The following is a 17,213-nucleotide window of genomic DNA, read 5'->3' as shown; positions in this document are numbered from 1 at the left end:
TCCGTGTTAGCTCCTTCTTCAATGCCTCCAGCTTCTTCTGCAAAAGCCTGATGAGGGGAATGACCTGACTCAGGCTGGCAGTGTCTGAACTGACTTCACGTGTGGCAAGTTCAAAGGGCATCAGAACCTTGCACAACGTTGAAATCATTCTCCACTGCACTTGAGACAGGTGCATTCCATCTCCTATATCGTGCTCAATTGTATAGGCTTGAATGGCCTTTTGCTGCTCCTCCAACCTCTGAAGCATATAGAGGGTTGAATTCCACCTCGTTACCACTTCTTGCTTCAGATGATGGCAGGGCAGGTTCAGTAGTTTTTGGTGGTGCTCCAGTCTTCTGTACGTGGTGCCTGTACGCCGAAACTGTCCCGCAATTTTTCTGGCCACCGACAGCATCTCTTGCACGCCCCTGTCGTTTTTTAAAAAATTCTGCACCACCAAATTCAAGGTATGTGCAAAACATGGGACGTGCTGGAATTTGCCCATATTTAATGCACACACAATATTGCTGGCGTTGTCCGATGCCACAAATCCACAGGAGAGTCCAATTGGGGTAAGCCATTCCGCGATGATCTTCCTCAGTTGCCGTAAGAGGTTTTCAGCTGTGTGCGTATTCTGGAAAGCGGTGATACAAAGCGTAGCCTGCCTAGGAAAGAGTTGGCGTTTGCGAGATGCTGCTACTGGTGCCGCCGCTGCTGTTCTTGCGGCGGGAGTCCATACATCTACCCTGTGGGCTGTCACAGTCATATAGTCCTGACCCTGCCCTGCTCCACTTGTCCACATGTCCGTGGTTAAGTGGACATTGGGTACAACTGCATTTTTTAGGACACTGGTGAGTCTTTTTCTGACGTCCGTGTACATTCTCGGTATCGCCTGCCTAGAGAAGTGGAACCTAGATGGTATTTGGTAACGGGGGCACACTGCCTCAATAAATTGTCTAGTTCCCTGTGAACTAACGGCGGATACCGGACGCACGTCTAACACCAACATAGTTGTCAAGGACTCAGTTATCCGCTTTGCAGTAGGATGACTGCTGTGATATTTCATCTTCCTCGCAAAGGACTGTTGAACAGTCAATTGCTTACTGGAAGTAGTACAAGTGGGCTTACGACTTCCCCTCTGGGATGACCATCGACTCCCAGCGGCAACAACAGCAGCGCCAGCAGCAGTAGGCGTTACACGCAAGGATGCATCGGAGGAATCCCAGGCAGGAGAGGACTCGTCAGACTTGCCAGTGACATGGCCTGCAGGACTATTGGCATTCCTGGGGAAGGAGGAAATTGACACTGAGGGAGTTGGTGGGGTGGTTTGCGTGAGCTTGGTTACAAGAGGAAGGGATTTACTGGTCAGTGGACTGCTTCCGCTGTCACCCAAAGTTTTTGAACTTGTCACTGACTTATTATGAATGCGCTGCAGGTGACGTATAAGGGAGGATGTTCCGAGGTGGTTAACGTCCTTACCCCTACTTATTACAGCTTGACAAAGGGAACACACGGCTTGACACCTGTTGTCCGCATTTCTGGTGAAATACCTCCACACCGAAGAGCTGATTTTTTTGGTATTTTCACCTGGCATGTCAACGGCCATATTCCTCCCACGGACAACAGGTGTCTCCCCGGGTGCCTGACTTAAACAAACCACCTCACCATCAGAATCCTCCTGGTCAATTTCCTCCCCAGCGCCAGCAACACCCATATCCTCCTCATCCTGGTGTACTTCAACACTGACATCTTCAATCTGACTATCAGGAACTGGACTGCGGGTGCTCCTTCCAGCACTTGCAGGGGGCATGCAAATAGTGGAAGGCGCATGCTCTTCACGTCCAGTGTTGGGAAGGTCAGGCATCGCAAACGACACAATTGGACTCTCCTTGTGGATTTGGGATTTCAAAGAACGCACAGTTCTTTGCGGTGCTTTTGCCAGCTTGAGTCTTTTCAGTTTTCTAGCGAGAGGCTGAGTGCTTCCATCCTCATGTGAAGCTGAACCACTAGCCATGAACATAGGCCAGGGCCTCAGCCGTTCCTTGCCACTCCGTGTGGTAAATGGCATATTGGCAAGTTTACGCTTCTCCTCCGACAATTTTATTTTAGGTTTTGGAGTCCTTTTTTTTCTGATATTTGGTGTTTTGGATTTGACATGCTCTGTACTATGACATTGGGCATCGGCCTTGGCAGACGACGTTGCTGGCATTTCATCGTCTCGGCCATGACTAGTGGCAGCAGCTTCAGCACGAGGTGGAAGTGGATCTTGATCTTTCCCTAATTTTGGAACCTCAACTTTTTTGTTCTCCATATTTTATAGGCAGAACTAAAAGGCACCTCAGGTAAACAATGGAGATGGATGGATTGGATACTAGTATACAATTATGGACGGACTGCCACGGTTAGGTGGTATAAAAAAACCACGGTTAGGTGGTATATATTATAATAATAATACAATTATGGATGGACGGACTGCCTGCCGACTGCCGACACAGAGGTAGCCACAGCCGTGAACTACCGCACTGTACACTGGTTGATAAAGAGATAGTAGTATACTCGTAACAACTAGTATGACACTATGACGACGGTATAAAGAATGAAAAAAAAACCACGGTTAGGTGGTATATATTATAATAATAATACAATTATGGATGGACGGACTGCCTGCCGACTGCCGACACAGAGGTAGCCACAGCCGTGAACTACCGCACTGTACACTGGTTGATAAAGAGATAGTAGTATACTCGTAACAACTAGTATGACACTATGACGACGGTATAAAGAATGAAAAAAAAACCACGGTTAGGTGGTATATATTATAATAATAATACAATTATGGATGGACGGACTGCCTGCCGACTGCCGACACAGAGGTAGCCACAGCCGTGAACTACCGCACTGTACACTGGTTGATAAAGAGATAGTAGTATACTCGTAACAACTAGTATGACACTATGACGACGGTATAAAGAATGAAAAAAAAACCACGGTTAGGTGGTATATATTATAATAATAATACAATTATGGATGGACGGACTGCCTGCCGACTGCCGACACAGAGGTAGCCACAGCCGTGAACTACCGCACTGTACACTGGTTGATAAAGAGATAGTAGTATACTCGAAACAACTAGTATGACACTATGACGACGGTATAAAGAATGAAAAAAAAACCACGGTTAGGTGGTATATATTATAATAATAATACAATTATGGATGGACGGACTGCCTGCCGACTGCCGACACAGAGGTAGCCACAGCCGTGAACTACCGCACTGTACACTGGTTGATAAAGAGATAGTAGTATACTCGTAACAACTAGTATGACACTATGACGACGGTATAAAGAATGCAAAAAAAACCACAGTTAGGTGGTATATATTATAATAATAATACAATTATGGATGGACGGACTGCCTGCCGACTGCCGACACAGAGGTAGCCACAGCCGTGAACTACCGCACTGTACACTGGTTGATAAAGAGATAGTAGTATACTCGTAACAACTAGTATGACACTATGACGGTATAAAGAATGAAAAAAAAACCACGGTTAGGTGGTATATATTATAATAATAATACAATTATGGATGGACGGACTGCCTGCCGACTGCCGACACAGAGGTAGCCACAGCCGTGAACTACCGCACTGTACACTGGTTGATAAAGAGATAGTAGTATACTCGTAACAATTAGGATGACACTATGACGGTATAAAGAATGAAAAAAAAACCACGGTTAGGTGGTAGGTATATAATAATAAATAATACAATTCTGGTCGGACGGACTGCCTGCCGTGTGCCGACACAGAGGTAGCCACAGCCGTGAACTACCGCACTGTACACTGGTTGATAAAGAGATAGTAGTATACTCGTAACAATTAGGATGACACTATGACGGTATAAAGAATGAAAAAAAAACCACGGTTAGGTGGTAGGTATATAATAATAAATAATACAATTCTGGTCGGACGGACTGCCTGCCGTGTGCCGACACAGAGGTAGCCACAGCCGTGAACTACCGCACTGTACACTGGTTGATAAAGAGATAGTAGTATACTCGTAACAATTAGGATGACACTATGACGGTATAAAGAATGAAAAAAAAACCACGGTTAGGTGGTAGGTATATAATAATAAATAATACAATTCTGGTCGGACGGACTGCCTGCCGTGTGCCGACACAGAGGTAGCCACAGCCGTGAACTACCGCACTGTACACTGGTTGATAAAGAGATAGTAGTATACTCGTAACAATTAGGATGACACTATGACGGTATAAAGAATGAAAAAAAAACCACGGTTAGGTGGTAGGTATATAATAATAAATAATACAATTCTGGTCGGACGGACTGCCTGCCGTGTGCCGACACAGAGGTAGCCACAGCCGTGAACTACCGCACTGTACACTGGTTGATAAAGAGATAGTAGTATACTCGTAACAATTAGGATGACACTATGACGGTATAAAGAATGAAAAAAAAACCACGGTTAGGTGGTAGGTATATAATAATAAATAATACAATTCTGGTCGGACGGACTGCCTGCCGTGTGCCGACACAGAGGTAGCCACAGCCGTGAACTACCGCACTGTACACTGGTTGATAAAGAGATAGTAGTATACTCGTAACAATTAGGATGACACTATGACGGTATAAAGAATGAAAAAAAAACCACGGTTAGGTGGTAGGTATATAATAATAAATAATACAATTCTGGTCGGACGGACTGCCTGCCGTGTGCCGACACAGAGGTAGCCACAGCCGTGAACTACCGCACTGTACTGTGTCTGCTGCTAATATAGACTGGTTGATATTTAAAGAGATATTAGTAGTATACAACAATACTATACTGGTGGTCAGGCACTGGTCACCACTCCTGCAGCAAAAGTGTGCACTGTTAATTAATATAATTGTACTCCTGGCTCCTGCTAACAACCTGCAGTGCTCCCCAGTCTCCCCCACAATTAATTATAAGCTTTTAATTTATACATTGATGACTGTGCAGCACACTGGGCTGAGCTGAGTGCACACAGACTGAGTCACACTGTGTGACTGACTGTGCTGTGTATCGTTTTTTTTTTCAGGCAGAGAACGGATATAGCAGAGAGAAGTGAACGGATATATTATATTAAATAAAAGTTAACTAGCAACTGCACTGGTCACTGACTGTGGTAAACTAACTCTGTCTGCGACTCTGCACAATCTCTCTCTATCTAATCTATCTATCTCTATTCTAATGGAGAGGACGCCAGACACGTCCTCTCCCTATCAATCTCAATGCACGAGTGAAAATGGCGGCGACGCGCGGCTCCTTATATAGAATCCGAGTCTCGCGATAGAATCCGAGCCTCGCGAGAATCCGACAGCGTCATGATGACGTTCGGGCGCGCTCGGGTTAACCGAGCAAGGCGGGAAGATCCGAGTCGCTCGGACCCGTGGAAAAAAAAGTGAAGTTCGTGCGGGTTCGGATTCAAAGAAACCGAACCCGCTCATCTCTAATTTTAACATAGGTATTCTGCAGGTGGAAAATAGAAAAGCGACATAATTAGAATTTTAATAAACATCCACTTAGGCAGGCATGTCCAAACTGCGGCCCTCCAGCTGTTGTGAAACTCAAACTACATATCCCAGCATGCCCTGACACAGTTTTGCTGTCAGAGAATGCTAAAGCTGTGTCAGGGCATGCTGGGATGTGTAGTTTCTCAACAGCTGGAGGGCCGCAGTTTGGACATGCCTGCCCTAAGGGGATGGAAAGGGGGTTGACATAATGACATAATTACCGATGTGTGGCTTGCACTGCGTGAACAATAATGCCCTAACGGACGATCAAATCAAAGTTTGGATTGCACCTCCAGTGTGTAGAATTTAATAAACTACAAAAATGGTCCTGTCACTTTTTACCGTATCTGTTATGGGTGCTCCTCGGGTAACACCAAGTACCATGGCCCTCATTCCGAATTGTTCGCTCGCAAGCTGCTTTTAGCAGCTTTGCACACGCTAAGCCGCCGCCTACTGGGAGTGAATCTTAGCATAGTAGATTTGCGAACGAAAGATTAGCAGATTTGCGAAAAGACAGTTCTTAGCAGTTTCTGAGTAGCTCGAGACTTACTCTGCCACTGCGATCAGTTCAGTCAGTTTCGTTCCTGGTTTGACGTCACAAACACACCCAGCGTTCGCCCAGACACTCCCCCATTTCTCCAGCCACTCCCGCGTTTTTCCCAGAAATGGCAGCGTTTTTTCGCACACTCCCATAAAACTACCAGTTTCCGCCCAGAAACACCCACTTCCTGTCAATCACACTACGATCACCAGAACGAAGAAAAAACCTCATAATGTCGTGAGTAAAATACCAAACTTAATAGCAAATGTACTTGACGCAGTCACACTGCGGACATTGCGCATGCGCATTAGCGACTAATCGCTCCGTTGCAAAAAAAAAATAACGAGCGATCAACTCGGAATGACCACCCATGTATTAATATTTACTTACATCAAGACGTCTCAAATTTACAGCTCTATAGATTTACCAAATTTTTAACACTCAGTTATATTTAAAACCGTGAAAACCAGAAACTCCTGTGTGAAGAACGGGTAAAACAGCTAGTATATATAGCTCCCATGTGCAGACACATAGCCTTCCAAAGAAACTTCAGCACTCAGAGACTGTGTCATTTCAACACATTGTATTCAGCATCAGGTATTAATGGTAAAGTTTATAGTTTTCGAGGACACAATTCAGCACCACACCAACAAATAAGCAATATTACAAATACAATCCCTAAATATCCCCCTCATACTCACCTGCACGCCGATCAACTCATCAGGGATCTGGACCGCCAGCTGAATGCAGTAAGGCACATCCGGTCATCACAGGAACTAAAACCAGAGCTGTGCAAGTTATAAACATAACACAATGCATTAATGAGCCATAGAGCATTATGCATTCATATGCAGGTAAACGCATAATGTCTGTGCATATACCTACTCACGTCAATCTACTAAAGGAATATATTTATTATTTGACATTCGACATTTTGTTGCATGCAGTATGCCTTTTGTAGTGTATATCCTTGTATGCCCCTGTGGGCTATACTATGTGGGACAGAAAACTAAGTCACTAAAATATGCTTTATGGAATGCACGCTCTGTTTGCAACAAATGAACATCTACCTTTTAATTTAAAAAAAAACCTCAACATGCTAGCTATAACAGAAACATGGCTTACACAATCAGACAAGACCTCCCCTGCAGCACTGTTACATGGTGGCATCCACTTCACACACACCCCCAGGCCTGGTAACAGTAAAGAAGGAGGGGTTGGAATATTACTGTCCAGTTCTTACACACACACAGTTTTTACCACTTGTTCCTTCACTCACATTTACATCTTTTGAAATACATTCTATTAGGATTTTCACCCCTTTCTCTCTGCATGTTGCAGCTATCTATCGCCCACCTGGGCAACCCAAAAGTTTCTGGATGATTTTTCTTCTTGTCTCCCTCACTTTTTAACCTCTGACATCTGAACCATCATTATGGGAGATTTCAATATCGCTATTGACAGTCCACAATCTCCCCATGCCTCCAAACTACTCTCTCTAACCTCCTCTCTTGGCCTCTCCCAATGGACTGACTACCCTACTCATCAGGAATGCCACTGCCTTGATCTTGTATTCACTAGACTATGCCCTGTTTCTGAACTCTCTAACACTCCTTTCCCTCTCTCAGATCACAGCCTTATCACCTAAATTCTCTCCTCCATTACTTCAAACTGAATGTTCCTGAGTCTACCAAGCCTCCTCTAACAGAAATATTAACGATATTAATTTTCAACAACTATCTACGTCTCTGCAACCACTGCTCTCACCAATTTCTACATTCACTTCTCCAGAGACTGCATATCACACCTTAACCAAACTCTAGAAATGGGTTGCGTATGCTGTACAGGTGGCAGAATGCCGGTGCGGGGGAGGGGGTAAGCATAACGAAGCCCTTGCAGGCTCGGTGGCGAGCTGCGCTCACCACAGATTATTTCCCCACTCTATGGGTGTCGTGGGCACCCACGAGTGGGAATAGTCCCTGCTGTTGGGATTAAGAGCCTGTGGGACAACCACCATAAAAGCACCTCAGTGAATGGCAATCTTAATCCTTGAAAAAGGCCATTAAATGGCTGAAATGCGTTAGACATGCACCTAAAGACCCACAGAACTCTAACATAGCACCATGCAGACTCCTGAGCCAAGAAGAACTGCCCCCACAGCCACTGGCATAGACATACCTAAGTCTCCTCACCGGCCGGATTGAGCGTCCGGAGCACAGCACTGCCCCAAGGATCAGAGCGCTGGTGCTGCAGGATGGAGTGGATCTTCTGCAGCACCAGGCAGCACTTCCGGTCTGATGAGCGGCACCTGGTGGATCCTCACAGCGGCCAGCAGAAGATCCACTACATCCTGCAGCAACAGCGCCGCGGAGGACAGTGGGACATGGGTGCAACCACCCTCAAGAGGGGATACAGAGAAATAAGAAGGCTCAGCACGACAAAGACCTCAGGAAGGGTAAGTTGTTTGCCAGTGGTGGGACAGGACGCCGCCACCCCCCTGACACCACCCCCAACCTGCTTATCCCCACAATGCTTTTACCTGCAATTGGAGACAGACTAACCCAAACCCGCATCAGGGAATCGGGACTTCTCTGGACTTTAATAAGCAGAATACTACATCCATGCACATAAGGATGTAAAACAGACTTTGTCTATACTCCACATTGTGCACAACAAGCTGTATGATACCATGTTCTTTCCATGTTATATTTCATGCGTTTGAAACATTGGATGTACCTAACTTGTTTCTGTACTTACAATATTGTATCCTTTATCCAATCTGCATTTTCCTACACATTGTTTGCAACATTATCACATACTCTGCTAGTTTTTTTTAGCACTGTGACTCAATAAAGACAAACTTTGCATGTGAAAACATATAGATATATAATTTGCTCACAGATACCCACTCACACCATCCCCAAGGTGAGCACAGGTAGCACACAGACCTATTTTAAGCTAGCATGCACTGGGCCCAGACAGCCCATTGCCACCAGCAGCTCCTGCAGCAACAGGTCAAGATAGCAGGGTTGCGTAGAATACCCAACTCCCAAGACAAGATCCGAAATGAAATGGTATGCTCTTCCACAGCCAATGACTTGCTCAATTCCCTTCTTAAACCCTCCAACACATTCTCTTCATTTGATCCCGCAAATGAAGATGAAGTATCTGCACTCTTCTCATCTGCCTACTCTACTACCTCGCCTCTTAATTCTATACCCTCACAAATTAGTAAAGCTCTGTCTCCTGTGCTCATCCCAACCTTAACTAAAATCTATAATCTCTCTCTGTCTACTGGTATCATTCCTTCTCTGTACAAGCATGCAGTGATTACTCGCATTCTGAAAAAAACAAAATTCTGACCCTAACTTTCTCTCAAATTGCTATCCCATTTTTCAGTTCACATGCCCCCCCAAGCTACTTAAGAGACTCGCCTCACACACTATCTTAACTCACACAGTTTACTGGACCCACTTCAGTCAGGATTTCGTGCCCAACACTCCACAGAGACAGAACTGACTACGGTAGTGAATGATCTGGTCACTGCTAAATCGAAAGGCCATTACTCACTACTTCTTCTCCTTGATCTCTCTGCTGTTTTTGACACTGTTGACCACTCTCTTCTCATGCAAACACTACATTCCCTAGGTGTTCAGGATACAGCCCTTTCTTGGTTCTCATCCCACTTATCTAATTGCTCCTTCAGTGTTTGTTTCTCTGATTCCACCTTCTCTTAGCTACCTCTCTCAGTTGGAGTACCGCAAGGCTTAGTCTTATGTCCTCTGCTTTTCTCAATCTATATAACATCTCTTGGCAAACTAATCAGCTCTTTTGGATTTCAGTATCATCTGTAAGTGGATGATACTCAAAACTACCTCTCCTCCCCAGATTTGTCACCATCTGTATTGGCGAGGCACTCGATATACCAGCTGTCAGGATCACGGCGCTCAGCATACCGGCGCCAGGATCCGACCGCCAGTATACCAAAACCTAATCTCACTCTTGGGGAGTCCACGACACCACCAGAGGTAGAATAAATACTGTGCCCATAGCGTGGCGAGAGCAGCGAACCCATTAGGGGCTCTTATGTGCTCGCCCCGCTGCCAGCAGTCGTAGTACACCCTCTGTATTGGGCTGTGTCACTGAATGCCTTTCTGCCATTTCATCTTGGATAACATCTCGCCACCTGAAAGTTAATATTTCCAAAACACAATTAATTATATTTTCACCGGCCAGTAGTAGTTACCCACCTGATATCTCTATCACTGTTGATAACTCATCCCTACCCACAAGCTCGCTGCTTAGGAGTCCTTCTTGCCTCTAAACTGTCCTTTGTTCCCCACATTCAATCTGTCTAAAAATCATGTTACATACAGTACATATAAGAAACAGCCAAAATACGACCATATCATACATAAGACACAGCAATAACTCTAATCCATGCTCTCATTATCTCCCGCATTGATTATTGTAATAGTCTCCTGACTAGTCTTCCCAAACATAGGCTCTCACTATTACAATCCATTTTGAATGCAGCTGCAAGGCTAATCTTCCTCGCTACACATTCATTGTCTGCAGATCCGCTCTGTTAGTCCCTCCATTGGTTACCGGTTTTCTGCCGTTTTATATATAAAATACTTTTACTTAAATACAAGGCTATTAACCAAACTACACCAACATACATCTCTTCACTTATCTCAAAATATCTCCCTACCCGACCTCTCCGTTCTGCATAAGATCTGTGTTTCTCATCCACACGTATTACTTGTTCCCACTCAAAATTACAGGACTTTATCCGGACTTCACCAACTCTGTGGAATGCCCTCCCACCACAATAAGACTCACCTCTAGTCTCCAAACCTTTAAATGTTCCCTGAAAATTCACCTCTTCAGACAAGCGTTATCAAATTCCAGACCCACCCACATAACCTTCAGTGCTTCCCTATCTAATTACATCCTCTCTGTACAGTCCATATAACCTCACATATTTTGTCTTTCTGTACTCTTACACCCTCCTGACCCTTGGCCGACATTGCGGGGTGATCATATCATACAACCCATTACCTAGAAATCTGGTGGACCATTATGCAATAGGTAGCATCTATCCTTGTGTATCAATGCCTATTTCCCTATAGATTGTAAGTTTGCAAGCAGGGCCTTCCTACCTCTATGTCTGTCTGTTTTTGCCCAGTTTTGTTCCACAGATGAAACTCAGAAATTTAGAATATCGTACAAAAGTTCATTTATTTTAGTAATTCAACTTAAAAGGTGAAACTAATATATTATATAGACTCATTACATACAAAGTGAGATATTTCAACCCTTTATTTGTTATAATTTTGATGATTGTGGTTTACAGCTTAAAATAATCCCAAATCCAATATCTCAAAAAAGTCAAAATATTACATAAAATCAATAAAAAAAAGATTTTAAATACAGAAATGTCGGCCCTCTGAAAAGTATAATCATGCATATGTACTCAGTACTTGGTTTGGGCTCCTTTTGTATGAATTGCTTCCTCAATGCGGTGTGGCATGGATTCTATATCAGCCTGTGGCACTGCTGAGGCGTTATGGAAGACCAGGATGCTTCAATAGCAGCCTTCAGCTCTTCTGCATTGTTCGGTCTCATGTCTCTCATCTTTCTTTTGGCAATGCCCCATAGATTCTCTTTTTTCTTTAGCCCAGGTAAGACGCTTCTGACGTTGTTTGTTGTTCAGGAGCGGCTTAACAAGAAGAATACGACATTTGAAGCCCATGTCCAGGATCTGTGTGTGGTGGCTCTTGATGCACTTACTCCAGCCTCGGTGAATAATAAAAAGATCCATAAACTGTAGTAGCCTAGCCACGTTTTTATGTTGTGGTATTTTATAGTCTAAAATTCTGGGATCTTGGTATCACAGAAATTGTGTTTAATAAAGAGGATGTGGTCTAATAAAACTAAAATGGCTTGAACCAGCATAGTAGTCACACATTGGGCGTCTGGATTCAGGGTCCGACTGGCCCACAGGGAAAAACCCTGGTGGGCCCCACCGACCGAGGGTCTAGTCCCTCCTGCAGGGATCAGGATCAAGGCAATGCACTTGAATTATACATTACACATATGTTACATTATACTGCATAAGAATTAATTAAATATTTTCTACAGAGCATTCCTATTATTAATTTGATTTATTTTCATGCATGCACTAGCAGTATTTACTATGTATACTGTATATTTATAAAGGGGCCTAGGCCATGCACACTCTAATGGTTAGCCAAGCCTCTATAGAGGCTGGCCACACCCCCTCTGGCTGGCTACACCCCTGAGTATGGGCCCCTATCACTGTATTCCCGATGAGCCCTTCATACCCCATTCCGACACTAACTGTATCTGCCCGTATTTACCAACTATGTAAATAGAAGCACCTGCTTTCAATGTACTATACTTACTATCTATCTATCTATCTATCTATCTATCTATCTATCTATCTATCTATCTATCTATCTATCATCTATCTATCTATCTAGTTAAAGTGATTAGGAATAGGAACTTAGTCATAATTTAAGGGGTTAATATAAAATAATATTTTATCTGTCCTTTTGTAACTTATGCTTTACCAGGATGTTAAGAAGACAAAATTCAGAAAACACAAGGGCTAAATGTCAGTGACCTATTATTTAAGCAATGCGTGCCTTTAACTACTGTATCATTTCATGTACAATAACCTCCTTTATTCTGCAGATAGCAGCATTGTGGGGGAAAGCTGTAATTAGATATACGGAATATTTAAAAGCTCTTTTAACACAGTCACACAAAAAAAAATTCTGTGCTTCAATATGACGCATTCAGTATTGTGATTCCTTATTAAATCTTTGTGCTCAAATATTAACTATTTCATTGGCATAAGAGAATATTCTATCCAGTGACAGATGATGGATATGTAAGGAACTGTGTCAGTGTAAGACAGTGGGGATTGCCGAAATAAAATAATTAAAAACATTGGCCCTCATTCCGAGTTGATCGGTCGCAAGGCGAATTTAGCAGAGTTACACACGCTAAGCCGCCGCCTACTGGGAGTGAATCTTAGCTTCTTAAAATTGCGACCGATGTATTCGCAATATTGCGATTACTAACTACTTAGCAGTTTCAGAGTAGCTTCAGACTTACTCTGCCTGTGCGATCAGTTCAGTGCTTGTCGTTCCTGGTTGACGTCACAAACACACCCAGCGTTCGCCCAGGCACTCCCACCGTTTCTCCGGCCACTCCTGCGTTTTTTCCGGAAACGGTAGCGTTTTCAGCCACACGCCCCTGAAACGCAGTGTTTCCGCCCAGTAACACCCATTTCCTGTCAATCACATTACGTTCGCCGGAGCGATGAAAAAGCCGTGAGTAAAATTACTTTCTACATAGCAAAGTTACTTGGCGCAGTCGCAGTGCGAACATTGCGCATGCGTACTAAGCGGATTTTCATTGCGATGCGATGAAAAATACCGAGCGAACAACTCGGAATGAGGGCCATTATTTTTCTAGAACATTTTGAATAGTCATAGATAGCAAATAGAAGAGGAATTACACAATAAATAGAATTAAAAAAAAAATATTCTGTAAATTATTTAAAATGGCTATTTTTCAGGGAAATGCTATATCATACCTGGCGACTTTCTGGCTAGAGCCTCTGGGAGGTGGCAGCCAGGTCAACACATCTGGTGGCACAGTGCAGAGGGCATGATGGTGCAGTCATAGCATCATGGCCCTGCTTCCTACTATACAGTGACCAGATTATTGGAATTGTATAATGGGGTCGAGGCTAGAAGTTCTCTGAGACTTTAATACACTATCAGGAGGCTGTCATAATCACCCAAGATTCTGGAGCCTCCCCAACAGTCCAGGAGAGTAAAGCATATATGTAATAGAGACTAGTGGGGGGATTTATCAAGCCTTGGAGAGAAATAAAGTTGAGAGAGATAAAGTACTTATCAATCAGCTTCTACCTGTCATTTTACAGGCTGTGTAAAGCTTCAAGCCTTGATAAATCTTTGACATAATCACCAGAAAAACCTAGTTTTCAAACATGAGTTCCCACAAGTCTTCATGTTGAATTTGTCACTGCTCGGATCATAGGATCACATTTTATTAGGGTGTGCAACGTCAAAGTGGTGTGTCTAGCTCCGCATATTGTGCATGTCTAGCCCTATTTTATATGGGTCTAGGACTCAAGGTCGACACCAATTAGGTCGACACACCTTAGGTCAACACCATAAATAGGTTGGCATGGACAAAAGGTCGACATGGTAAAAGGTCGACATGAAGTTTTTATGTTTTTTTATGTCGTTTTCATCATAAAGTGATCGGGAACCCCAATTAGTGCACCGTGTCCCCTTGCATGGCTCGCTTCACTCATCATGTTTCGGCCAAGGTGCCTCGCTCCGCTACCACTGCACTCGGCACAGGTTACTATTCCCAATTGTAGTCCACGTGGATCGTAAAGTATGAAAAAGTAAAAATTATGAAAAAAATATGAAAAGCTCACGTCGACCCTTTTCCATGTCGACCTTTTGTCCATATAAAACTATTTCTGGTATCGACCGAAGTGGCGTCGACCTAATGGGTGTCAACCTGGAGTCCAGATACCTTTTATATGGGAGAGAGTAAGAATGCGAAAAGATAGGGGGTGGGACTGAATGGGTTAATTATTACATTTTATGAATCAGACTGTCATAGATTGGTGTTGGTTGTGGCTCTTCAGGGGAACTCCACACAATTGATAATCACACGTTAGTGACAACCTGCCCAAGCTGTGAGCACTGGTGCTTATTAGGGCCGGTTCTTGCCCTTTTGGCACCCCGGGCATGGAAAAGGGGTGTGGCTTCATGCAGGGGGCATGGCCAGTTACGCCCCCTGTACAGTAGAGTAGCGCTTCTGAAAAAGAAAAGAAAAAAAAATTAATACTTACTATCCCCGCTCCCGACCACTGCAGACATCCGCCGGCACCGCTCCTCTCTTGGATCTGGCATAGACAGACATTAGAGGTCAGTTATGACCCCTAGCGTCTGTCAGTCCCACAATGAGGTGCAGTGTGCGGTGACGTCATCGCACACCGCACAGCAAAGGTCCTCTCCATGAAAGGAAACTAGACGCTTAGCGTCTAGTTACCTTCACAGCGGGGAACCAGCGGGACCAGCGGGGGACACAGCGGACAGAGGGGGCACAGCAGTAACGGATATTGCCATGGTGTGGCACCCTCCTGATGGCACCGGCGCCCTCCGGCAGTCCTGCTTGCCCGTGGCAAGATCCGCTACTGGTGCTTACTACATTTTAATGGAAGTTGAACCCACATACACACACACACACACACACACACACACACACATACATATATATATATTTAATGCATTCATTATTTCTTTAATGTGCTAATGTTTAATAAGAACATGTCAATGAAGTGATGGCTGAATTGATGGCTATGCAGAGCAGTGTGTACAAGAACCTTCATATGTCCAGCCCATCTTCTGTACATTCCCTGACTCTCTTGCATTCAACCCAGATCCACAATCCATTCTGGGCATGACATAACCCTTGGTGTAAACTAGTGATGTGCACCGGAAATTTTTCGGGTTTTGTGTTTTGGTTTTGGATTTGGTTCCACGGCCGTGTTTTGGATTCAGAAGCGTTTTAGCAAAACCTCCCTGAAAATGTTTTTGTTGGATTTGGGTGTGTTTTGGATTCGGGTGTTTTTTTTACAAAAAAAACTCAAAAACAGCTTAAATCATAGAATTTGGGGGTCATTTTGATCCCATAGTATTATTAACCTCAATAACCATAATTTCCACTCATTTCCAGTCTATTCTGAACACCTCACACCTCACAATATTATTTTTAGTCCTAAAATTTGCACCGAGGTCGCTGGATGACTAAGCTAAGCGACCCAAGTGGCCGACACAAACACCTGGCCCATCTAGGAGTGGCACTGCAGTGTCAGACAGGATGTCAGATTTAAAAAATAGTCCCCAAACAGCACATGATGCAAAAAAAAGAGGTGGAATGAGGTAGCTGTGTGACTAAGCTAAGCGACACAAACACCTGGCCCATCTAGGAGTGGCACTGCAGTTTTCTAGTGAGAGGATGAGTGCTTCCATCCTCATGTGAATTTGAACCACTAGCCATGAACATAGGCCAGGGCCTCAGCCGTTCCTTGCCACTCCGTGTCGTAAATGGCATATTGGCAAGTTTATGCTTCTCATCAGACGCTTTTAATTTTGATTTTTGGGTCATTTTACTGTACTTTTGTAGTATACTTGACGACACAGAGGTAGAGCAGTGGACTTCTGTACCGTACTGCTATATATATACTGGTGGTCACAGCAACATTCTTCACTGTCTCCTCCTACTATATACTGCGCACAACTAAACTGCAGCACAGGTATGGATGCATAGTATACTTGATGACACAGAGGTAGAGCAGTGGACTACTGTACCGTACTGCTATATATATACTGGTGGTCACAGCAACATTCTGCACTGTCCCCTCCTACTATATACTGCGCACAACTAAAATGCAGCACAGCTATGGATGCATAGTATACTTGTCGACACAGAGGTAGAGCAGTGGACTACTGTACCGTACTGCTATATATACTGGTGGTCACAGCAACATTCTGCACTGTCCCCTCCTACTATATACTGCGCACAACTAAAATGCAGCACAGGTATGGATGCATAGTATACTTGACGACACAGAGGTAGAGCAGTGGACTACTGTACCGTACTGCTATATATATATACTGGTGGTCACAGCAACATTCTGCACTGTCCCCTCCTACTATATACTGCGCACAACTAAAATGCAACACAGGTATGGATGCATAGTATACTTGACGACAGAGAGGTCGAGCAGTGGACTACTTTACCGTAATGCTATATATATACTGGTGGTCAGCAAAATTCTGCACTGTCCTCCTACTATATACTACAATGCAGCACAGATATGGAGCGTTTTTCAGGCAGAGAACGTAGATATTTCCAGCACACTGAGCACAGATATTTGCAAGCACACTGAGCACAGATATTTGCAGCACACTGAGCACAGATATTTGCAGCACACTGAACACAGAAACTGAGAGAACGCTGCACGTCCTCTCGCTATCATCTCCAAT

This window comes from Pseudophryne corroboree, chromosome 11, assembly GCF_028390025.1.
Source record: "Pseudophryne corroboree isolate aPseCor3 chromosome 11, aPseCor3.hap2, whole genome shotgun sequence".
In the NCBI taxonomy this organism is placed as follows: Eukaryota; Metazoa; Chordata; class Amphibia; order Anura; family Myobatrachidae; genus Pseudophryne; species Pseudophryne corroboree.
Note: the sequence above shows the minus strand (reverse complement) of the source record.